This window comes from Crocuta crocuta, unplaced genomic scaffold (genome assembly GCF_008692635.1).
Source record: "Crocuta crocuta isolate KB4526 unplaced genomic scaffold, BGI_CrCroc_1.0 scaffold39, whole genome shotgun sequence".
Classification (NCBI taxonomy): Eukaryota; Metazoa; Chordata; class Mammalia; order Carnivora; family Hyaenidae; genus Crocuta; species Crocuta crocuta.
This window is the reverse complement of record NW_027533334.1, coordinates 6,590,471-6,602,485: the sequence shown is the minus strand read 5'-3', so window position 1 is coordinate 6,602,485 and position 12,015 is coordinate 6,590,471. Positions and strand designations below refer to the sequence as shown.

General features: G+C 37.1%; 1 protein-coding gene across 1 annotated transcript in view; it reads left to right on the top strand.

Moving 5' to 3' along the window:
• VPS13B (vacuolar protein sorting 13 homolog B) overlaps positions 1-12,015 on the top strand; it is a 761,997-nt gene that overhangs the window by 686,161 nt on the left and 63,821 nt on the right. The gene's annotated exons all lie outside the window — the stretch shown is intronic.

Here is a 12,015-nt window from a genome sequence, read left to right as displayed (position 1 = left end):
AGAAAAAAACACAGATTTGAAGTCCTAAATGCCTGGATTTCACTCCTAAGTTTTGTTAGCTGTATCAGATTAGAAAACTTTCTTAATTCCTTGGAGCCTCAGCTGCTTCTTCTGCAAAATCAAGAGATTTTTGTGACTGTCCCATGAAATAACATTTATAGACCGTCTAGTAAATTACAGACTCCGTTCTCTATAACCAAAGTTCCTTTCCTTCCCTTTCCCCTTTCTAAGAAGACATCCAAATGGCCATGTAGAGTAGGCAAATTGAGTTTAAGGGTCAGGATCTCAAAAGAATAATCTGGCCCAGAGGTAAAAATTGGGTGTATCAATTGTGCCTAGGTCGCTGTGGGAATAGAGCAGCGTGCCCAAGGAGACAGTGCTAACTGATGTTGACTTTGATAGTTAATGTCTTGCTGTAGAACAATGTACACCAGTGGTATGGGCACAGGATGACTACTATAGACACTCCCATTCATAAAAGAAGAAAAAGGGAATCACATCAAAGTTACTGGTCCAGACATTCTAATATCCAACCAGTAAATGTCAAAAGTTTCTCTGTTAGTAATCACTCATCCTCCTGCGCAGGAATAATTGTCCATAGCTCATGGCTTTGGACTCTTGGCTCAAACCTCTGAGTCATCCATCCCTTTCCATGAAAAATGCCCTTTGTTTGCACTTCACAGTTTTCTCAGCCTGCTTTCTGTCAGTAGAATTGTGAAGAATCCCAGGCCTCTTTACCATTTTGTACTGTCTTCATCTATTTCAGTCTAAATTGGCAGTGTTTCTTCCAATACAGTTCTTTAAACAACTTTGTGGGTCTCTTGTTAATCTTACTGAGGTTTGTTACAGTAGACAAAAATCATGTATCTCGTCAAGATAATTCCTTCTCTCCTTTGGGATTTACTGACCCTGCTGAGGGACATCACCTTTATGTGTCTTAGAAGCCCTATTGTTTGAATAGTTTGTTGAAACCCCCATTTAGATTTTTCTGAGATCCTGACAAGGGATTTTATAGCCACATCCTTACCTTCATCCCTAAACCCAGCTTTCCTTGTCATGATCTGGATTTGATCTTTGCCTGGAAACCATTTCTTGATTTTAGCATCATTTGCCTTGTTCAAAACTAGCCAGTCATGGCTCCTGTTTATCTAACAGTTCTTCTGTCACCCCTCTCAGACTTTAATATAAGCAACAGATAGAAGCTAGAAGGTACTTCAACACTGCCCAGAAATCTCCTTAGGTAAATCATATAGTTAATTAGGTACATTTCTTTTTTTTTCCCTTTTCTTTTTGTTTCCTTTTTTTTTTTTTTTTTTTTTTCCCTGTTCTTTTTGAGAGAATACCAAGAAGGCTCCATGCTGTCAGAGCAGAGCCTGAGGCAGGGCTCGATGTCACAAACCCATGAGATCATAACCTGAACCAAAGTCTAGGGTCAGATGCTTAACTGACTGAGCTACCCAGGTTCTCTGATTGGGCACATTTCTACTTTCCCTGTCACTGCAGGTTGTAGTGTTGCTAAACTCTCTCTGCCACTACATAACAAAGATCCCCTTTCCTCCAGCATCCAACATTTTCCTCATGTCCTCACTGACAGCCTTCTCTACAGCCATGAAATAACTATTAAAAATATCTTTGATAGGGCACCTAGGTGGCTCAGTTGGTTGAGTGTCCGACTTCAGCCCAAGTCATGATCTCATGGTTGTGAGTTCAAGCCTGCTTCGGATTCTGCGTCTCACTCTCTCTCTCTGTCCCTCCCCTGCTCATGCCCGGTGTCTGTCTGTCTCTGTCTCTCTCTCTCTCTCTCTCAAAACAAATAAATATATTTAAAAAACTATCTTTGAAGCACCTTAGATATTCATCAAAACTCTTCTCAGGTCCTCCCAGTTTCTGCCCACTTGCCTGCTCCAAAGCCCCTTGCATTTTTTTAGGCTTTTGTTAGAATAGCACTCTACTTGGAGATATCAAAATCTATATTAGTTGCATTTTGCTGTTCAATAAATTACCCCCAAAACTTGAGTATATGAAACAACAAACTTTTTTTTGCCTCCATTTCATTAGCCAAGAATTTTGGGAGTGGTAGTTGTATCTAAGAGTCTTTGAGAAGGTTGTAGTCAAGACATCAGCTGGAACTATAGTCATCTAAAGGCTTGACTGGGCTCGAGGATCCATTTCCAAAATGGCTCACTTTCATGGCTCTTGACAAGAAGACTTGGCTCTTTGCTATAAGGATCTCTCCATAGACTTGGTTGAATATCATGACATAGCCACTGGCTTTCCCCCATATCAGGTGATTCAAGGTAGAACAAGACAGAAGCCACAGTGTCTTTTATGAACTAGACTCTGAAGTCATTCATTATCATTTCTGTCATATCCTAGTGGTTACACAGACCAGCCCTGCTTAGTGTAGGAGGAAACTACACAAAAGCACAAGTAACAGGAGACAAGGATCGATGAAGCGATCTTGGAGGTAGGCTGCCATAAGGAATAATAGTAGAATTTGGGAGTTAGGCTGAGGAATGGGATCCATTGAAAAAGAATAAGAGGTATGAGGAAAACTAAGACATAACAGGAAAACTAGAATATATGGTATTCTAAAAGCCAAGAAAGGAGAATATCTAGAGGTACAGAATTATCAGATGCCTTATGGAAATTGAATAAGACAAGAACTGAAGAGACCATTGTATTTGGCAATTGAGAGGTCATTGAAAAGGAAAACATTTTCATGGCAAAACAGGGATTGAAGCCAAATTGAAGTGGGTTGAAAATGAAGAGAGGTGAGTAAATGGAGAGATTCAGCATAAAAAAAATTTTTTTAAGTCTTGATTGGGTGTTAGCTAGAGAAAGCTGCTAGAGAAATCCAAACATGGATTTTAAATGGAAGCAACTTAAACATGCTATATATGAGAAGAAATAGAAGAGAGTGATATACAGAAAAGGAAAAATGGTTAATGGTGTACAAGCTTAGAAAGGGAGAAGAGAAAGGAATCCTCTAGATGGGAGGAGGTTAATATCAAATATCTACTGCTGCTTAACAAAGCACTCCAAAACTTAGTAGCTTAAAAAACTTAGTAACTCATGAGTCTGTTGACCAGAAATCTGGATGCACTCAGGAGGTTCCTCTGCCAGTGTCGGCCGGGCTCATTTGTGAGGCTGCCATCAGCTGGTAGGCCAGCTGGGGCCCACTGGTCCATGATGGCCTCACCTACATGTGTAGTAATTGGCAGGCTGTTGGCCAGTGTACTCTGGGATCTCTTCCACATGACCGCCCCAGGAGCCTCGCCCAGACAGGAAAGCAAAAGCAGAAGCTGCAAATCCATTTGAGCCTAAGCTCAGAGCTTGTGCACAATCTCCATCACATTGTTAGGCAGAGCAATTCGGAGGTTTAGGCCAGGTCCAGAGAATGAGGACCTAGGTTTTGCCTCTTACTGAGAGTTGCTGAGCCAATCTGCGGCCACATGCAACTTACCACAAAAGCCTCCTTTTATTTTGAGACAGAAGAGAGAGAATGAGGATGTGTGTGAAGGTAGAAGAGGTTTTGCTGAAGGTAAAAAGAGAAAAAAAGAGTAGGAGGCTTTAAAAAAGTCATTTTTCATAGTATCTAATCCTGTATCCTGCTCGTATTAGGTATTTGGTAAACATTCACTGAATAGGGTTTTTATTTACTTACAATGTTTCTGACATTTCTCAAGAACATATACTTAAAAGTTTAGCTGTTTTAACAATATGAAATTATTGAAATAGGAAATAGGAACACACTTAACTAGTGTTTTTTGCATCACATTGGATATTTTGTATATACTGTACAGGCCCACAGAAGGAGGTCTGTGTGCTTCCAATCTCAAAATGTATGCTTCCATATACTGTCAATGAAGTTGGACTTTCAATTACAAATGGTCCTGGTGTCCCACACCTCCTCCTCCGTGACCTCCCACTGGCCTCTAGTGAAAATTCTGACAACTAGAAAAGCCCTGCAGGAGGGGATTCTCCAAACGAGAACACCTTTCAGGTCCACGTGCATGTCCAACTCTTCCCAATTTTTTTTTTAAATTTTTAACAGTAAGTAAACTCTACACCAAACATGGGGCTCGAACACACAAACCTGAGATCAAGAGTTGCATGATTTACCAACGGAGCCAGTCAGGCGCCCCCATCTCTTCTCAACTTAACTGTGAAAAGTCCTTAACTGGTTTGTCATAAACCAAAAGTACATTGTATGTTACCAGATATTACCTATTTAAAGTAAATCACTTCAAGTCAGCTGTGCCACACGTTGTCTCCTTCTCTAGCCATGGAAGTCGATTCCCAGAAACCTACAGTATCACCCTTGTTGGCTAGGGCACAGCTGTCTGCAACTAGCAATTCCACGTGGGGAGGAAGGATTGTATGCCTTTGCTCCCCAGTGGCAGTAACAAGCTTCTTTTTACTGTTGCTGACATTAAGATAGCTAAAATCAACAGTGAGGTAAACACTTCTTGGGACCATCTGGCAAGGATTTTAATCCAAAATTTTCTGTAAACACTGACTCCATTTGAGTACCCAGAACTTACTGTCCAGTCACCATCGACTGTATTTTTATTTCAGTTTTAAGCAGTAATTGAAACAGCAAAGTAGTAGACTGTAGACTCTGTTCCTTTACGTTTCTCTCTTAAAATATTTCAGTTTCATGAGAAATTCCAGGAGACTTACATTCTCTAAGAAAGCTTAGAGGGCCATGTGAGGTCACCAGTAGAGGTAAATGGGGCCCTAACAGTTTTGGTTGTTAAGTATCTGGTAGCTGGAGCATATTTAGAATTTCTCCATTTTCTATTGGGAAATGCATTTACTCCAAATGAGAGGAAGAAGTTTGGGACTGAGTTGTTCTTATTCCTGTATATTTCCAAGCTTCTTTGTAAAAATCATTTGCAATATGACCTAGTTAAGACTTTTAAAGTCTTTCACCAGAAATGGGAAAGATAGGATTGTGATAGAACACTTTATTCAGTCCCAGGGCTGATTTCTGGAGTTTTCTATAAGCCTGCATGAAAGGGAACAACTGGGGAGTATTTCAGCTGTGAAGCACCCAGAGGGATGACTGCTGGTGCTGCTAATGGTCTCTCTGTCCTTCCTCTGGCAATAAATTTTAGATACTGAAATACAGCTTTGGAGAAAAATGTACTGAAGATTCCTTAAGCTTTTTACAAGACACTCAAAGGCTTTTCACAAGCCCGTGCTCTGGAAATGTGAATTCTTGATGTCTAAACATAAAGGTCCTTTACTGAACTAATTTTAAATGTGAATTTTAATACAGAGTACTTGGAGAAAAGGAATGCAGCTGGACCATTAAAGCATGGTATTTTGCCATTTTTAAGTAATGGGAAATACTGATTAAGCATGTTATAAAGTTTTCAGCATACATAATGTGATTGTGTCTAATCATAACCTATTAGCACAAGCCTGTACCAAAAGCATTAACTCTATTAAAGACAATGGCATACCTATTATACTGTGGCGCTTTTTAATTATTTCCATACTGAACAGGATATTGAAGAGCTTATTATCTAAAGGTCAGAATAATGCCCAAGACATGGCCAAGCCCAATGAGTGTCAGATGCATGGAATGTTGGATGACTTCATAGTTATGAAATTATTTCATTTCTCATGATAATTCCTGACTTGCCAAGTTAGTGAATTTTAAGAACTCCGAGAGCAGATTTTAAGATAAATGTGAAATAATCCATACTTTTGGAGTCAGGGACTTCCCTTCAGGCATTAGTTCATATTTGACTTGCTTGACTTACACTTGGGGATAAAATGAGTTAGGACAAGGTCTTAGATACCACATTCCCTTACTGGGAAAGAAAACCAACTTGCACAACTTTGGCTCATGTTTCTTGTTATACAGGCACTGAGAAGCAGCGGTTGCCATGAAATACTTTATTTAACCTTTACAAAAATGTTTTCTTAGTATGGCAAGGCAGTTTAGCTAAATGAAAATAAATAACTATAAAAACTTTGGATTTCTTTTATATGCATCTGTTGACTTTTTTTTCTAATTAAAAATTAGGGATAACAATTATAATTGTCTAAATCGCCAAAATGACTAAAAATGGAGATTTCATAAAACTTTTATCTTTTCTTAGGACACACGTTGACATGTCTTCTATTTTACATTAATGTAAATTTTGCTGAATGATGAATATGCCGCATTTGAGAACAATTTAGAAGAAAGTTTTTATTCAGACCTTGGTTAGGTTTCTCTATTGTTTGTATTTGTATTTAGTCAAAATTGATTTTCAAACAAACAAAACTATTTGTCTCACAGACTCAGAATATTTCTCCAAACCTGAATGACTGTTAAACAGTGTCCCTAGTGTCTTGTCTCATTGGCTTCGATTTCTCAGCTCACCTAAATTATTCTTTATTATTTCTATCCAACATACTCTTTTCTCTTCCACTGAAGAGTTGGGTCCAACCAAGAACATGGCAACCATCGACTTGCATTCTGTTGAAGCAGTGTGTCTACATAGCACCAAAATCTCCTGACTCTTGGTATAACTCAATTAAGCAATTAAAGTTTTTTAATTTATTTTATTGAATTACTTTAAAAGAAAATTTGAATTTCATATTTTATGAACAAACCCTCCTTTTCTGTACTCACGCGTACACATACGTATCACATTTTTCTGAATTTTTACTTTTCAACCTTTGGTGGTACTATTGGGGGTAAATAGTCTCCAAGACTTGCACAATTCTGAACGTAAGGCAACCATTAGTACCCTGTTGTTTTCAGTCACATATCATTTAAATATCAGAAAGTCCATACCCTTTAGAAACATGAAAACAATATATATGTGTAATGCTGAAATTACCTCTTTTTTTTAAGTTTGTTTATTTTGAAGGAGACAGACAGCACAAGTGGGGGAAGGACAGAGAGGAAGGGAGAGAGAGAATACCAAGCACCCTCTGTGATGCCAGCACAGAGCCCAACCCAGGGCTCAAGCATATGAAACCGTGAGATCGTGACCAGAGCGGAAACCAAGCGTCCAGTGATTAACCGACTGAGCCACCCAGCAGCCCCTGCAATGACCTCTTCAAAACAAGCCTCTATACCATTTCATACTTCTTTTACTGTTCATGTTTATATCTGATTTCATGATTAATATGTCCCCATAAAATATAAATTATATTTGAAATATATGAGAGAATTTGCTCATGAAATCTTTTTTGCAAAAAATTTTTAAGTATATTATTTTACCTAATTTAGATAATTTAGATTTAGATCTTTTTTAAATTTTTTTTTTTTTTTTCTGTTTATTCATATTTNCATGACCTGAGCTGAAGTCGGATGCTTAACTGCCTGAGCCACCCAGCCTCCCCTAGATTTAGATCATATTTTAGCAGGGACTACACATTAAATAGCCCATTGTTTTGTAGACAATGAATATTTCAAAAGTATCACAATTATTTATCCTACTCTTCTTTTTTAACTTATTTTTCTCTAAGTATATAGAGACTTAGCCAGAGACTGATGCCTGAACAGCAAAAAACTGTAAATAAATGTTTGAATTTAGATTTCTATGTATAGACACTTAGAAAATTTAAAGCTTTTTTAATTTTAGTAAGATTCTGTCACTTGATTATAGATACGTTGAAACATGGATGAAGCCTTAATGTTTACTAGAGATGTGTGACACTTGACATCCTGTATTACACATGGAAACTCAAACTGTAGAATAGAAGGACACAGTGCACTGCTTTAAAGCTGTGAAGACTTATCAATACAATATATGGTGACTTATGTCTTTTTTATATCAATTATGTATATTTTGTTTTTCTTTCAAACCTGTGACATTTTCCCTCCTATTTCTTTATATATATGTCCTTTTGCTTTGTATATGATTGTAAAGGCTTTCAAATTTTTCTCCGGTAGTAATTATTTATATTTGCTCTACTTCCATCAGTGTAGATCATGACTGTATAAATGCATTTTTTAGTTTCCTTGGCATGTATTGTTTTTTCTAATTTCCTTTTTATATCATCTATTCTTTTTAACCTCATATCAGACCGTTCTTTCCTCTCAGTGGTTTTTTGCAGTTTTCCAGAAATCATGTATTTTTTCACAGTCTAAAGAAAACCAAAAACTTTCCTGACTTTTTTTCCCCTAAATTCTGCAACAGGGTGTTTATGGTAACTAGTATCTTGTTCCCCTCACTTTTTAAGATGATATTCTCTTTCCTTTGCTTTGTAGTGTTTTTTCGGAGCTCTCATGGCTTATTTTCACCGTTGGTTGGTGATTTTAGTATATGGATTGTTCTTGGTTAGACTGTTATTCTCTTCTCGCTTCCAGCTACGGGCCACAGTGATAAAGTCTATTCCTGTCTCACTTCCCGTTTCTGGCATGTCCTAGAGTTTCTCACCTCTACAGAGTGACAGCTTCTCCTGCATCTTTTCATGCTTCTCTGATAGTTCAAATTGTCACAATTTATGAAAAACTACAATTTCCCTCGTTCACAGCAGTTTTTGTTGTTTGTTTTTCCTGACTCTTTCTTCCCCCGTAATGTTGGTCTTGTAATGACCTCTCCTAAAATGCAGTGGAAGACTGCTACAACCTGTTTTTCCTTAGGAGCTCCTGTCTCCGTACGGAGATAGAAAGACTAGGGAGACAATGAATAGCATGACATGGAAACAGCCCAAGAAGCTGTCAGTTACTTTATATTAATGTCTCTATTGCTTTAGTCCCTGCTGTTGACTGACGACTGACGCCCTGAGAAAAAGAGGCAGTTCTGACCTAACAGTTCACTGCCTCTTCAGCCTCCCTTTCTGCGCCACTCGCACATACACAGGATTTCCTAACCCTCAAGTCTCCTCATCCCTCGAAACCTGCACACATGCCTCCTGGCTGCACGAGAGCAAGGTCTGGCCTCCTAAACCAGTAATTCTTTTTCTCGAAGAACTCTTTCCTTTCCGGGATCAAAACTCAGTGGTTGTTTTCATGTTAAGATCAAAGCTACTAGAGGAATGTAAGCTGATGGAGTTCATAGTATAAAGTTAATTTTCTAAATTACATTGACAAGAATATGACAGAAAATCATTTGCACAAATGGTTTGAAGCTCTAGCTTGCTACTTTTATTACTTGTTTGTCATGCACTGTGCCTTGTAGACATTAATTTTGTACAGAAAGAGCCAGTCCAAGTGAAGCTGTCACCTGCTTTTGTTTGTCAGAAACAACAGTCCTGTGTATCTTTTATTTACTCTACTTCAGCACATCTTTTTTCATGTTATTTCTTTGGGTACCTAAGTATGTCCTCCAGTCAATCTTTTAACTCTTCAGCAGAATAGCCCTGGAGTCCTACAATGACTTTTCCTTCCTCTCATAAAATTTTGCAGCATAATTTTTCTTGTTATATATCTGTTTCTTCCACTATATTGTGAGAATTGTCAGTGCACGTAATGTGTCTCATTCCTCTCTCTATATCCACCATGTATAGACCATTGGCTTATGGTACACATTTAATATATGTAGGTCCTGAAAATACTTGCTAAATTGAAGAACAAAAAACTCTTTCCCTAGGGAAAAAAAGCTCAAATAATTACATTAAGCTGCTCCAAGGATCATCTGATTAAGTAATAGAGCAAACCAAACCCTATGGGAGGAGCTCTGAGGCTAGAGAGATGAACTGACCATCATGTCACCCTTTTGTGATGAAACCTGTGATACCACCTAGGACGGATGAGGAGATTTCATGCAGGAAGCTGGAATTGAGTTTTTAAAATAGAAATATGTCGTTTCATATTGCGTAAAGTGCAGGCTCTATATGCTTTCTATTAGACATTTTTCTTTTTAATAGCATTAATGTTTATCTGATTGCAAAACAATACATATTTATAGTATGAAATTTGGAAATTACATAAAAGCACACAAAATACACAAAGGAAAACTTAAAACACATAATCCCACAACCCCAAGATAAGCAGTTAGCATTCTGGCATATTTCTAGCCATTTTCTCCCCTAGAAATAGGCATATATACTTTTTCTTCATTTTACAAAAAGGGTATGTGTGTTGCATGTACCTTTTTGTAATGTGCTTTTTTTCAGTTAATCTGTTGTTAACTAACATGGTTAATGTCTTTGCATGCTGTGATTTTTTTTTCTTCAACAGCTTGAGAGGATTCTACAAGTATGGTTAAGCACTCCTTACTCTGAGTAAGCATACCTCAGTTCAGATCTCATCCCTTGCCCTGCCCAGCACTGTGGTCCTTAGCAGCTCAGTCAGCCTCTCTGGAGTTCAGTTTGCTTTTTCATCTGTAAAATGAAACAGAAGTATCTACTTTGTAAGATTGCTTTACAGTGCTTTACGAAATAAATGAGCAAATCTACGAAAAGCACTTAGCCCATGCCTGGCACATAGTATGTTTCTAACAAATGATAGCTTTTATTGTTTTAACAGTATTTTATTTGATCAGTTTCCTAGTAATGCATAATTTTCATTATTAAAACAATATACTGGAATAAGCTCACATCTAGGTAAATCTTTGCACATATATATAATTACTACCTTATGGTAAATCCCTATGTAGAATTGATGAGTCTGTATCTAAAACTAAGATTTTTGACACAGATTTCCCTCCCACTACAGTCTGTTCTAATGGACATTTTGTGAATATGCCAGATTCCCTTTTTTGTAAGGGGCTGTTTTAGGCTGACTGCACAGTGTTTGTGGCTTTCATTGAATTCATTCGTGAGGGAAAACCTACAAGCACTCCTATTTTATGGAAGAGGAAACTCCCCAACACTTGTGCAATGACAGTGGGGCCTCCATTATATCACCTCCTGGACTATTGATTTGGAAAGCTTTCTTTTTCCTTTTTCTTCCAAAATGCACTGCATCAAAGAGTCCAAGTTATCCACTAGAAAATAAATCAATGTGATTTATTTCCACTTTCCTCATTCCTTACTTGTGAGATTGTGTTCTATAAATAAATGTAAAAGAGTGTATAAGTTCCTGAGATTTCCAGTATTGAATCAGGGTGACACCAAACATTAGCCATTATCTAGATATGTTTCCACTTGTTTTTTTAGCATTATGTCAGATACTCTGAACATCCTGAAATTTAACTGCCTAGAAAAAAATAATAAGCAACATTTTTCATTCTATTTTTATGTTAACTTATTGGTGTGAAATATACTACCAGTTCTACTTGCACATTTCAAACAAGCAATTAAACTTTGAACTATGTTATTTGATCAGATACTGTTTTAGACAGACAAGAATTTTTTTAATATTTTAACTTAATTTTCACTCAGTGCTCCACTGCTCTATCATTTGAGATCTACTTTATGCTCTAATATCAATATTGCAGTGTCTGAATTATGGATCTAAGGTATTACATGGATTTGTAGTTTAATCTAGTATTGTTATTCACATAAGGCAAATCTCCTGTGTTGAAAGGTCATTCAAACAATGGGAAGTTTGTTGTTTTCTTTTAATTTTTTAGTGTTTCTATTTATTTTTGAGAGCAAGAGAGAGCATGAGCAGGAGAGGGGCAGAGAAAGCAGCACAGAGCCCAACGCACGGCATGAACCCACGAACCATGAGATCATGACCTGAGCCGAGGTCAGATGCTTAACCGACTAAGCCACCCGGGCACTCCAAAAAATAGGAAGTTTTTAAGAGTACACTTAACTTGATGAGCACCAAGTAATACATAGAATTGTTGACTCACTATCTTGTATACCTGAAACAAATATAACACTGTATGTTAACTACATTGGAATTAAATTTTTAAAAATATATAGACAAAAGGAGAAATGTTTAAATAGGAATTATTTCTAAATATTTTGATTTAATACTCAATTTTCTGATATTATTTTTATATAAATATACTACTAAAAATTTTTAATGTCTACTTTGGGTTATTTTTCAATAATCCTCACTAATTAATTAAATATCTATTGAATGCCTACTATGCACTAGGCTCTTGGGATATAGTGATAAGTTTAGAAGTTTAAAAATATACCTGATGCCTAAGCTAT